This window comes from Carassius carassius, chromosome 39, assembly GCF_963082965.1.
Source record: "Carassius carassius chromosome 39, fCarCar2.1, whole genome shotgun sequence".
In the NCBI taxonomy this organism is placed as follows: Eukaryota; Metazoa; Chordata; class Actinopteri; order Cypriniformes; family Cyprinidae; genus Carassius; species Carassius carassius.
In genome coordinates this window covers 17,479,216-17,493,476 of record NC_081793.1, presented here as the reverse complement: position 1 = coordinate 17,493,476, position 14,261 = coordinate 17,479,216, and the positions used below count along the sequence as shown (strand labels likewise).

The following is a 14,261-nucleotide window of genomic DNA, read 5'->3' as shown; positions in this document are numbered from 1 at the left end:
CGGGTCCACGAGTGGAACGCTCGCGTTCGGCCGCGCTGCTGTGATTGGAGGACTACAGCAGCGCGCTGCTGTGATTGGAGGACTGAATCCGAGCTCATCGCGTAACGCGCAGGAGTGGAATGTTCCCTCACACAGAGGCACAACTAGAGAGAAACGAACGAAAGAAACCGGGGAAAAACGTTATCGAAAGCTGGAGAAAATCTCCTAAATCCTCACCACGGAAAGTCTCTGTAATACACGTTTTGAAGTAGACCTTCGTCACGAATCGTAAATCCTAATATGAAAGGATTTTGAGTTGTTTGACTGGCTTCGTCAAATAGGTAAGTGGGAATTCCGGATATTTGCATGATGATTTTCTTTCCGGTAGTAGAGGGCGAAAGTTTGTTTCTCTTGTCAAGGTTTCGTTTTGCGAACCAGACAGTTAAGTTAATATTATATCTAACAGAGGTGTTCCTGATCTACAGTGTTTGGACATGCTTTTTTTCTTCCTTTTTTCTTCCTTATCTCTTCCTTATCTGCTTTCTTCCTTAGTGCTATTTTCTAATTCCAGCCCTTTTTGACACATTATATCATCTTTTTCTACAACCGCCGTGCTCTCATTAAAGTAAATTAACGTTACTTCCGTTTCTCTACGTTGCTCCATATTGTTTATTATATTTTTTTGTGTGGGATGGCTTTGATAGCAACTGTGTTTGGGTTTTGTCAAGTCCCAACATGCATCGTGAAATAACCACGTTGACTACCTGCTTATGTCGTGTTGCTTGGATTGGCCTTTGTCAGTAGTTGAATTACAAACAATTTGTCCTTGATTAGAGAGATGTTTGTTGTCTTTGACTTTTTCATTGTATATGTCAGATTACTCTATGTGTTCTTTGACTTAATGTTGATTTGATTACATTCAGACTGAGTTTTTGCATGATCTCTTTTGCATGTGTTACTACCACAAACAAAAATAAATTTTTATGCAGTATTTTACATTACAGATCGACCGATACATAACATTTGTTTTATGTTAAAGTCTAATAACCCATATGTATATGTATGTATATATATGTGTATATGTATATATGTGTGTATATATATATATATATATATATATATATATATATATATATATATATATATATATATATATATATATATATAGTTGTTTAGATGGGATATCTAGAATATATATCTTTTTCGGATCCTCCTGACCCTCCACAGCACCCAGAGATTGAACAGTCTCATGATTATTCCCAGGACCATTAAGCACAGAGACAGAGATAAATCTCCTGAGAGGAGAGAGGCACTTCTATCCAAATATCTTAATTTACTGTGGTATTGGTCTTTCAGATTTGTGGAGGGAGAAAAAAGCTCCAAATGAAAAACAGAGAACCTTTGAGAGGCCTGTGCTTGCTCTTGGCTCTCATAAGAAACCCTCTCTTTTTTTACTGGCATTGTTCAGAAACACAAATAGACCTAATGCCTACAGTTTATTTTCCCTCTCTCAGTGTTGCTGTGAATACAAATATTTGTTCAAGTAAACACAGGGTACTTTCAGTTACTTAATATCCTGAAACTCCTTGATTGGGGAGATAGCATTATGAACAGATTTGAGATTGCATGTTGGCAAGTGTGAATAATGTTAACTGAAGGCAGACCATTTTCTAAATGGGGTCTTTTTAGGCATGCATGCAATGAATGGGCTGTGGAGATTCCTGTTGCACGCATTGCTCTACCACATGTATTCTCATGTAACATTGTGTGATGCCTTTGAAACATTAGCTATTTCAGCTCAGCATTGTCTCAATAAAGTTACATTTACCATCTTTTATCAGCTACAATCATGCAATGTTTTTTGCAAATGTGACTTTTCAGAAAATCTATCTTTTATATTTACATTTTAAAATAATATTTATATTTTTTTGGTAAATTTTTGGATATCTTGAAAAGAGTTTTTTGTATCCCATTGTTCTGGATTTAATAAAAAATATCTGTAATTTTCTTAGATTTTTGCTCAGATATATAGTAAATATAATAATGTACTTAGATTTGTGCATACATTTTAAGAATGCATATATATATATATATATATATATATATATATATATATATATATAATCAGGACTACTTGCCCTGAAGCATGTTTATAAGGTCAGCCCTGCCCTTGACATGGGAATTCACATTCACATTCTGTGCCAGATAGATTAGTCCTGTGCCTGTTCTTTCTCATGAATCATTGGCACCAATTTGTTGTCATTTGCATCATGTTTTGTTATCTGTTGGCATATCTGTAAGTGCTCAACAACATGACCCCAGCAGCACCCCTCCCACCTCCCACAGCACATGAAACCTTCAGCAATCTGAATTGCTCCTGCAACCACGAGCCAGAAAAAGGCCTGTGCTCTGCTTGCAACTAAAATAGAAGGCCAGGAGTGGGAGGGAAAGAGAGAACCAAATCTAATTTTCTTCCTAAGAGCTAGGCTTTATTTATATATATCTTTATGGCTGTATTTAAGGAGAAATGGTGGCCTGCTTCCTCCATGCATGACTCGTTCTGTATTTTTCAGCCTTTGGGCCTTCGTCTGGCCCTAGAAGAGCCTCTCCTTCGAAAGGGGGGAGGAGAGAGAAAGAGAAAAAAAGTGAAAGTGAAGTGACATTCAGCCAAGTACGGTGACCCATACTCAGAATTTGTGCTCTGCATTTAACCCATCCGAAATGCACGCACACAGAGCAGTGAACACAAACACACACTGTGAGCACACACCCGGAGCAGTGGGCAGCCATTTATGCTGCGGCGCCCGGGGAGCAGTTGGGGGTTCGATGCCTTGCTCAAGGGCACCTAAGTCGTGGTATTGAAGGTGGAGAGAGAACTGTACATGCACTCCCCCCACCCACAATTCCTGCCGGCCCGGGACTCGAACTCACAACCTTTCGATTGGGAGTCCGACTCTCTAACCATTAGGCCACGACTTCCCGAAAACGAAAGGGAGGGAGAGTGGAAAGGGGGGAGAGTGAGAAAAAGAGTCAGGTTTCGCTCCCTGTATGCTCGAAGCTGAATGAGACAAGAAAGCAATATCACTTAGACTCAGACGTTACTTTTAAGCAAAGCCACTTTTAGTTTTTCATGCTCTCATTTGCTTGAAGGGATAGTTCACCCCCCAGAAAAAAGAATGATAAAATACAATTCTCTCATCATTTACTCACCTTATTTCATTCCAAACCTGTATGACTTCTTTTGTGGAAAAATAATGAAGATTTATTGAAGAAGAACGTAATTAATACAGGTTTTGAAAGTCATCATCATGGTGAGTAAATGATGACAGAATTGTCATTTTTGGGTGAACTGTCCCTTTAAGACTTATTTTAAGAGTTTCATGCTTCATAGTAGGCTGTTCAGTTGTTTGCAGTTGTGTAATTCACCTTGGCTGTAATAAGTGTAATAGTGAAAAACCAGAGAATGGCTAGTTTCATGGCCTTGAATGGCAGGTGAAATTGAGTCTGGGGACTGGAGATTTTATCGTTTTCTGCAGTAACAGTCAGCCTGTTTATTTCTTTTTGCATGGAAATGTGTAGCACACGTCCCCGCTTGGTGAATCTTTTCTCACTAAATGTTATCTTCAAACCTTTATAAATGGCAAGCCTGTAAATGGCCTGTATGCAGTTGGCAAGTGAAGAATTATTATTTTGAGAAGCTTCGAAAAAGGACAAAAGTTGCATCAGGTTGAAATAACTCCAAAAAAATCTTGTTTTCTACTGAGAAGTGAAGCTCATCTTCATGCATGCAGGTTGTGCTTGTCATAAATTTGGCGTATGCTTTTTAGAGAATAATGCACCGAAAACACTTCTTGTTTGGAAACTGCAACTAAATTAGCCCTTGTTAAGCCCTCACACCCTCATGTCGATGTAGTGCTTTATGTAATACCTTTTCACTTGTCACTCACTTTTTCTGTCTCTGTGTAGGAAATGACATGTCTTTGAGGAGTGTTTTGTTGAAAGGTGCCATTGTGACCACACAGAACAATGGAGCAGAGTTGGTTGTGGTTAGCTCAGCGTGCAAAGTGCACACGCATCCATTATTTGTGGTCCCGAGACGTCTCCGTGTTTAACTCTACCACATACTGCTATTACTTTATATCAATCAGGTACTGGCTTATTGCTAGCACCTGCCACTATGACCCTATTTTGGTCTCGTGGGCCCTTTTGTAGTTCTTCCCATAATGCTTTTTAAAAATGTGAGATTTATTTAAACAGTATTGCATGCTCTTCTTTGAGTAGTGTTTTGATTAAGTATTGGATATTTTCTCTCTGCTTCGCATAGGTAGTTATATTTGACATTTTATTATGGAAAGAGACTCCTAAACCATGCCGTCTGTATTTTTGCAGTACATTATGTTAGGTCTGAGATGTGTTTGGCATCTGCACAGAACCACACGACTATAAAGAGGGGCATTTCCAGAGTCTGGCTCTGTCTGTCTGAACATTACTTGTGCTCATAGCACTGCTCGACCTGAACAAAACCCTCAATAAAAACATATATTAGTACTGAGCTAGGGCTGGACGATTATGGCCTAAAATCAAAACCTCGATTAATTGAACATTTTACCTCGATTATGATTAATGAAAGATTATTTTGTTTCTGTTTAGTTTTTTTGCCCTCATAGTTCACTGACAAGGTTTGTACTGTAAGCAGGTTGTACCAGTGGGTCCTGTTTGAAAGTGTTTAATTTGTATGTTCATTCTGTTTATTTGTTTGTGCTATTTACACAGTGTTTAATTTTTTTTTTTATGTTTGTAAGTGTCCAGGTACAGAAACCGAATAATTAAAGCCGCAGTCCGTAACTTTTGACGCTCTAGCGGTTAATAAACAGAACTGCTTGCGTCTTGCGGAAGAACATTGTAGCCGGAGCTACTTCTCTCCGTTTATGTCTATGAAGAATCACAAAGGTACCGGGTTACCGAAATCTAAACTGTTGTCCCGAATCCCGAATCTGGCCCTAATTGTCCCGAAAATTATACTAAAGCAAAATCTTGAGTAGTTATTGTCTGATAAACATTAAAAACTGTCTGCGGAGGTTAAGTTCTAAAAAAATACCGTAGGCGGCTAGGCACGAATTTAGATATTCATTTATCTGATTAATCTATATGCACAAAGACAATACGACCTTTTTGTCCCCTTTTTGTTTTAAAGCTTGATGAAGAGGGCGCAAGTTGTTGCAGCTGCGAGGAGGACAGTGATGCACGCGTACAGGAGTGATTGACAGTTCGCCGCGCTGTGTACAAAAAATACATTTAAGCTCATTAGTGTTAGGGTTACAGAAATAAAAATTTATAAAAATGTGTTTAGTTAAGGTTTGTAATTCATTATCTTTTATTATAGGCTACGAAGTCTTATATCATAAGCCCCCCATCCCGTCACCCAAGACCGCAGACATCCCCCTTATTCCCCCTTAAAATCCACTTTCATGGTGGAAGGACAATGAGAGACAGTGTTTATTTTTGACTAGTCTTGGAGTAATATATTTAATTTAATTTTAGTTTACTCAGGTAAGCTGACTGCACTAAAGAGATAAATGTTTTATTCTGACTAGTCTACATTGGAAGTATTTTTTTATTTTTTTTTATTGTAGAAGTATTTTTATTGTTAAAGTATTTTTATTGAGCACCAGTGATACAGGGCATGTACAATTACAAAAGGCTACATTGGAAGTATTTTATTTAATTTTTGTTTACTCATGTATGCTGACTGCACTAAAAATGTGAAGCCAAAGTTAATAAAGAAAAAGTTATTTTTGTTGTTATTATTAAGTTAAGTGAATGTATTGTTCCTTAGCATTGCTGGTAAAATGACATGAACCCTGCCCCCACAGTGAAGCGAACCGGACCAAACCGTGGCTCCAAAACCGTAAACCGAACCGTGCCATAGGTGTATCATTACACCTCTGATACATATATATATATATATATATATATATATATATATGTATGTTTTCCTGACACATGTTGCTAAAAATAGTAATTTTTCATATTCATGGTGGAAAATATTGACAGGTCAAATACAAACCCATCTGCTCTAATATAAAACAAATTCTTATTGTTGAGCTCTAAACCTTGATTAATGAAAACTAGAAATTAAACTTCCATTTTTATGTTTTTCATTCAGCTTCTTTTTTTATGCAGTCTTATTTTAAAACATGACTAAGTTTGATAAGCAGATTGGAGGATAAGTCTCAGTGAGTACAGCACCAAAAGCTACAGCCTGCATATTGTGTTTTCTGTTTCAGGGCCGTAACCTAAATGAATGGAGAATTGCTGGTTGTAATTGAATGACTTCCTCCATAATAGGTCTCTGCTTTGTAGAGGATATGAGTAAGAGTTCCTAAATGGTGAATATGAACAGATGTGTTATATGGTGGTCATCATCACTCAGCTGTTGTAAGCCCACGGTTATTTATTGCCTTTCTCCTTTAAACGTTGCCAATCGCATTTCTTAAAGGAAATGTTCAACCAAAAAAGAAAATTCTGTCATTAAAGCTGCAGTCGGTAACTTTTGGTGCTCACGTCTGGCGGAAGAACATGTAGCCGGAGCTACTTCTCTCTGTTTACATCTATGGCGAGTGACGCAGGTACTGTGATACTCTGCAGCGTTGCCGACTCCAACCTGACTAAAATAGTCCGAATATAAACACTTATTATATGGGTACCATAGTGATTCAGGATAAGAAAAAAAACACGGTTTGGAAAATGGATTCATGATGTACTCGATCATTATATATATTTTTTTAATTTTCAACACAAAACAACTCTGTGGCACAGCCCTACGCTGATTGGACCAGAAGAGCCGGGAGCGGTGGATTTTTGCAAAACAAATAACAAGTAGAAGTGTGCTAAGCCATAACGATCTTTTATTTTGAAAAAAAAGGCCGGATTCTCTGTTACATCTTGGTCATGTGAAGGTCACAGTCTTTATGCCAGTCGTATCATTTTATTGTATTTATCCATCACACAATGTTCTTCTGCCAGACTCGAGTGCCAAAAGTTACCGACTGCAACTTTAATTACTTACATACCCTCATGTCATTCCAAACCCGTAAGACCTTCAGTCAGCTACGAAAATACTTTTTGTGCACAAAGAAAACAAAAATAATGATGTGTGTTCTACATCAGCAGCATCAGACGCATGCGTTGTGGTACTCTCATGAAGGGTGGAGGATACTGACCCGGAAGAAAATAAATCTTTGAATAAAGATATTCTCTTTAATGTTTTGTTTGCCCACAAAAATATATGAAAATATATTGAATAATAAATATATGAAAAAAAAATGTACATTTATATTGTCATCTCTGAACACATACACAAAGTTTTGGCAAAGATGTCCTTGCGTTATCCTGTGGGTGGCACGCTAATGTTAAAGGGTCACTCCACCCATTTGCATTAAGAGGTCCATTGTTAGAAAACCAGTCATACTATTGAATGGTTGTGCAACATTCTCTCATTTTCCCCTGAGACGAGAGAAATCCACTATTTACCTTTTTCACTTCCTCCTACAATGACGCAAAAATCATCATTTGACGTCATTGTAGGAGGAAGTATAAAAAGGGTGGATTTCTGTAAAGACTACAAGCACAAGTAGTCTGCCCATAGGGGGTTGTACCTAATGCGCTAACAGACCTATCACAGATCAGTGCCCGTGCGTTTGATTTCACCGGGAGAAACTTGGAGGAAAATACTGATTTTTCAGACGGATGCATTGGGGAGGATTTTGATTTAGACGAAGTTATGTTAGAAACGGATGTTCGTGGCTACCTTTATGAGCCACAGTACAACGACGAGCAGCTAAAAAAAAAAAAACATGAAAAGCGTCAAACTAACACAGTAAAACATGGTTGATTTACATCGATAATAGCAAACTTATATATAACTTTTAGCTAAGTGCCTAACGTTACATTATTACGTTACATACTAACTTTACTTACTCATTTCTTGACAAGTGTAACGTTAGTTACTGAGGCAGACACATTAAAACAACAAGCGAGCAAAACATACAAGATATTTAGTTCGTAAACAGAAAAATCATAGGAGATGTGTTTCTTAACAGCAGACGACTATGTCAGTGTGTGTTCTCAGTAGCCACTAGCTGCTAATAGAGTCTAGTCAGAAATAACATTACCTCCAGGCAAATGCGTTTAGTGCTGCTAGAGCTGGTGGTTCCCGACGTTCCTGGCTTTTCGTCGTCGTCGTCTGGCAAGGAAAATACTGAAGGAATTGAGTTTTTCAAAAGCGCGGGTCTCTTCAATCCTAGGGGGTTAGGCGCATAATCTTTGGGCTTGAAATGTAAACTGCACACCATCTGATTTTTTAGTGCTTCAAGTGTTGTGTCCTCACCGAACTTAGGGTTATTGATAACGTTAGCCCGTAGCCACTTTTTGCACAAGTCCGTATCTTTCGGGATTCTGTGAATACTTTTCCTTGTTCTTGAACAACATCCTGGTACTATGCAAGTTCACACCATTTTGTCACAAAAACATTAATTGGGTCACAAAATAACTCTTCACAACAAATTGTGCCAAATAATTTACAATCGGTAGCGTAGAGGAGAGCTCAACTAATCCACATTGATGGGCGGAGTAGTGGGAGTGGCCTGCGGAGTTGAGTATTGCAATGCACTATGGGGATTGTTGTCTACAGTCCACAAGCTCTAAAAAGTTATTTTCTGCCTTTTATAGGCCCAGAAGGACCAAAAAAAAAAAATGATACTATTCTACTACATATATGACCCACTTTCAATACACATTCATGTCTCCACGGGTGGAATGACCCTTTAATTGACAGGCTCGGAGAACAGCATAAAATGCTGTATTATAATTGCCTTAATATGACATTTATCACCTCCAAATGTTGATTTAGAATCTTACAAGTTGTGGAGCAATTCGGGTGAGGAAAGACGATCATATGTCTATTCTCAGAATAATAAAACAAAAACACAATAGAACCATATAAATGCTATTCATGTGAGAACATTTAAACTTAAGGATTTATACTTTAATTTCATACTCCGAATAGAAAAAAAAAAAAGTCATGCCAACTAGTTACAGACCAGATGCAGACACATAGCTTAAGTGAACTTGTATATCGTCTTGGTGGAGCGAGGTTCAGGTAAGGTAATGTGAAATAAAGCGGGGCAGTCTCAAATCTGCCCCAATGGCTCTCAAATAGAGCGCGCTGCAGTTCCCCTTTTGACCACATATTTTCGTTGCAAAATTGTAGGGTGCTGCAGAGCTCGGGAGGTCTCAGACACCGTCTTAGTATCATGTAGACATGCCTGCTAAAACCATGTGTATTAAAACAGTATTGAAAATCTGAAAAGTATTTGTTAGAGAATGCTGAACACATTTACATTTATTCATTTAGCTGATGCTTTTATCCAAAGCGACTTACAGTTGCTATATATGTAAGAGGTCGCACGCCTCTGGACCAACTAGGGGTTAAGTGTCTTGCTCAGGGACACTAATCCAAGATGGCGCCACACATGGCTGCTTCAGTGCTTGGCTCTCCAGTGTTTGTACTGTTTTTGTTCGTTTTTCCTGTTTTTTGTTTAACAAACACGATCAGTTTCACCAGGGATGAACTGCTGAACATTCGGCAGAACACACCACATAATATTTTTCCAGATTTCTATTATACAGACGTTTTACTGAACATTGTTATCGGAGGAGCAGCGGCGCTGATCAAGCGCTTCAGGACGCGCAGACGGGGAAAGCGAGCGGGAGCGCTCGTCAGACTCAGGAAGCGCGGATTTCGAACGCCGTTGCCTAGCATCCATCTGGCAAATCTCCGCTCTCTACCCAACAAAACGGACGAACTCCTCCTGCTCTCTCGGACAAATAAGGATTTCTCTCACTCTGCTGCTCTGTGTTTCACGGAAACCTGGCTGAATGATGCCATACTGGAAAGCGCACTCCATCTGCCGGGCTTTCAGCTGTTCAGAGCGGACCGCGAAGCAGAATCAACGGGGAAATCGCGCGGCGGCGGGACATGCTTTTACATCAATGAACGGTGGTGTACAGATGTAACTGTGTTAAAGAAGATGTGCTGTCCTGATCTAGAAACGCAGTTTATCAACTGCAAGCCGTTCTATTCGCCGCGGGAGTTTCACTCGTTCATTCATAGTGTTTACATTCCTCCTCAAGCGCAAGTAAGCCTGAGAAACTCGCTGATCAGATCACAGACACAGAACAACAACACCCAGACTCTGTTTTAATCATTCTTGGGGACTTTAATAAAGCCAATCTCTCTCGTGAACTGCCAAAATACAGACAGAATGTTACCTGTCCCACCAGAGACAGTAATATACTGGATCACTGTTACACCACAATAAAGGATGCATATCACACTGTTCCACGAGCAGCTTTGGGACGTTCTGATCACTGTCTGGTTCATCTTATACCGACCTACAAGCAGAAACTTAAATCTGCTAAACCTGTAGTAAAGACTGTGAAGAGATGGACCAGCGAAACAGAGCAGGATTTACAATCTTGTTTTGACATCACAGACTGGAGCGTTTTTTGAAGCTGCTACCACCAATCTGGACGAACTCACAGAGACTGTAACATCCTATATTAGTTTCTGTGAGGATATATGCATTCCTACCAGGACTTAGTTAACATTCAACAATGATAAGCCATGGTTTACAGTAAAACTCAGACACCTTTGTCAGGCCAAAGAGGATGCCTACAGAAATGGGGACAGGGTCTTGTACAATTAGGCCAGGAACACACTGAACAAAGAGATTGGAGCGGCTAAAAAGACCTACGCTAAAAAGTTGGAAGACCAGTTTACTTCCAACGACTCTACTTCAGTTTGGAGAGGACTGAGAGCCATCACAAACTACAAGACACCATCCCCTTGCACTGAGGCTAATCAACGACTTGCTAACGACCTGAATGAGTTTTATTGTAGATTTGAAACCCCCAACACCCACTCTGACCATCTCCCTACACAACCATTAACACCTCCTGCAATCCCCCTCTCCATACCTCCTGCTCTTCAAATCTGTGAAGATGATGTGCGCCAGGTCTTCAAGAAAAACAAAAGAAGAAAAGCACCAGGCCCAGATGGCGTTACACCAGCCTGTCTGAAAATCTGTGCTGACCAGCTGGCCCCCATCTTTTCACAGATCTTCAACAGATCTCTGGAGTTGTGTGAAGTGCCTTCCTGCTTCAAAAGCTCCACCATAATCCCCATTCCAAAGAAACCCAAGATAACAGGACTTAACGACTACAGACCTGTGGCTCTAACGTCTGTCGTCATGAAGTCGTTTGAAAAACTGGTTCTGGCTTATCTGAAGGACATCACTGGACCCTTACTGGACCCCCTGCAGTTTGCGTACCGAGCAAACAGGTCCGTGGATGAAGCAATCAACATGGCATTGCACTTCATCCTGCAACATCTGGACAAAACAGGGACTTATGTGAGGATCCTGTTTGTGGACTTTAGTTCGGCTTTCAACACCATCATCCTAACAACCCTCCAGACCAAACTGACCCAGCTCTCTGTTCCTAGCTCTATCTGTCAGTGAATCACCAGCTTTCTGACAGATAGGCAACAGTTAGTGAGACTGGGGAAATTCATGTCAAACAGCTGCTCCACCAACACTAGTGCCCCTCAGGGATGTGTTCTCTCCCCTCTGCTCTTCTCCCTGTACACCAACGACTGCACCTCTAAAGACCCCTCTGTCAAGCTCCTGAAGTTTGCAGACGACACTACAGTCATCGGCCTCATCCAGGACGGTGACGAGTCTGCTTACAGACAGGAGGTTGAGCAGCTGGCTGTCTGGTGCAGTCTTAACAACCTGGAGCTGAACATGCTCAAAACAGTGGAGATGACTGTGGACTTTAGGAGAAACCCCCCTGCACTTTCCCCACTCACCATCATGAACAGCACTGTGGCTACAGTGGAGTCATTCAGATTCCTGGGAACCACCATCTCTCAGGACCTGAAGTGGGACAATCACATTGGCTCCATTGTGAAAAAAGCCCAACAAAGGTTGTACTTCCTTCGCCAGCTGAGGAAGTTTAACCTGCCACAGGAGCTGCTGAAACAGTTCTACTCAGCCGTCATTGAGTCAGTCCTGTGTACTTCAATTACTGTCTGGTTTGGTTCAGCTACAAAATCAGATATCAGTAGACTACAGAGAACTGTTCGGACTGCTGAAAGGATTATTGGTGCTCCCCTGCCCACCCTCCAAGAACTGTACACATCCAGAGTGAGGAAAAGGACTCAGAAAATCACTCTGGATCCCTCACATCCAAGTCACCCCATCTTTGAACTTTTGCCATCTGGCCAGCGCCTCAGAGCCGCAAATACAAGAACAGCAAGGCACAAGAATAGTTTCTTCCCCCAGGCAATCTACCTCACGAACAGTTAAATGTTTCCCACTTAAACTTATGCTTATGCAAATATGTGCAATATCCTTATATTTATTTGTTACCCCTCCATCCTAGAACATTCCTGCATCTCACTCAATCCTATTCCATGATCATTTATAGCACAATTGTTTATACACTTATTTATTTGCCAATTTGTAATTCTCCTGTAATTGTTTTTTTTTTTTGTCTGTGTGTTGTTGTCTCTGTGTACTGGATGCTTATGTCACTAAAACAAATTCCTTGTATGCGCAAGCATACTTGGCAATAAAGCTCTTTCTGATTCTGATTCTGATTGGTGTCTCACAGTGGATTCGAACCTGGGTCTCTTACACCAAAGGCATGTGTCTTATCCACTGCGCCAACACCACCCTTAAAACATTTACAATTTATTATTGTTTCAGTTTATATAGAGGTCTATATTTTGGTGGGGCTCTGTGCCTGGTCGAACCACTGATGTCATATGGACTATTTTAACAATGTCCTTGCTTCCTTTCTTGGCCTGGGAATGTTTCAGTTGCATTTCTGTCTATGCAGAGACAGAAAGCTCTCGGATTTCACCAAAAATATCTTAATTTGTGTTCTGAAGATAAATGAAGGACTTATAGGTTTGGCCAGCATAAGGGTGAGTAAAGGCACAATATGTAATTTTTTCGCTTCTAGAGGGCACATATTCAAAACAAAACAAAGAAACGTGTAGGTGTAGTTTGATGGCACCATGACTGAGTGTGGAATCATGGGAGTTGTCGTCTTCATCCTCACAGCTGATGCAATCCGACAGGACTTGGCAGAAATCATGTTCATGGATGAGCTAATGATTTATTAACGTCGTAGTATGAAGCAGGGTGAGGCTCAAAGCCGTCGAAGCGAAACTAGGCCGCTGAATGAGCATGACACATGGCTCGAAAGTAGCGGAGCTTTTATTATGCCACAGTCAACCGGTCTTGAGTATTTGAGCAGCACTGTTTTATCATACTAGATACATTTGAAAGTTCTGTTATACGGCGCGATAAAATAACTCATGGTGCCAAACAAACTTTGTAAGCCCCGCTACTTATTCCAGTGGTCAACTTCACATTGCTTTCATATGCAATTTGAACTCCCACATTCTGTCATTCTCGTAGCACGTAAAAGCAGCTTCAGTGAAAACCGACAGACAATGGTAACTTTAGCAACATTAGCCTTACAAAGTGCCAAGAAACTTTTTCAGAAAGGCAATTTTTTTTAAAAAGCGCGATACTTCTTCTGTAGGTGTAGCTGGATCACAAACAGTTGGCACTGCTCCATCCTTCAGGAGCAACTTTTGTGCAAAACCTGCTTTATACTGACCCTCATTCACAAAGCAGTCCCGTGTAAAATGATTTGCGCAGTCATAAACAAATTTTGGTAGAGTCAAGGGAGCATTTTCTTCTAAAACCATGAATGCAACAACGAAATACAATGTCAAACTCACTTTAGCCTATGTTTTAAACATAGAACTTTTATTAACAAAACAAATAAAAATACCCCATGCTGTAGTGCAGGCTATGCCTAATATAAAATAACAAATAACTTACATGAAGTTTAAATAGGTACAAAACTGTAAATAAGTAAACAGGTATAATATATTACCAAATAAATAAGAAATGTAGAACATTTATTAGCAAACGAATAAGAAAGCTCGGAGGCACGGCATACACCTTGATGTCAAATAAAATAGACAAATTACACAAAGTTTAAATAAAGTAAAAATCAGCAAACACTGTGAAACTAATTAAATAACTAGCAAATGTTTTTAAAAAAACTTCCAAAATCACCTTTTATAAATGGCAAAAGTCAACAGGCTTCTCAAAATACTGTCAAACAGGCGCTTT

General features: G+C 39.9%; 1 protein-coding gene across 1 annotated transcript in view; it reads left to right on the top strand.

Annotated features, from left to right (window-relative positions):
* The first annotated feature begins 95 nt into the window (after positions 1 to 95).
* Positions 96 to 14,261, top strand: part of LOC132121516 (bone morphogenetic protein receptor type-1A-like) — a 52,524-nt gene continuing 38,358 nt past the window's right edge. The window contains exon 1 of the mRNA XM_059530998.1: positions 96 to 320. The gene's annotated coding sequence lies outside the window, so the exon portion shown is untranslated. The remainder of the gene's footprint in view (positions 321 to 14,261) is intronic.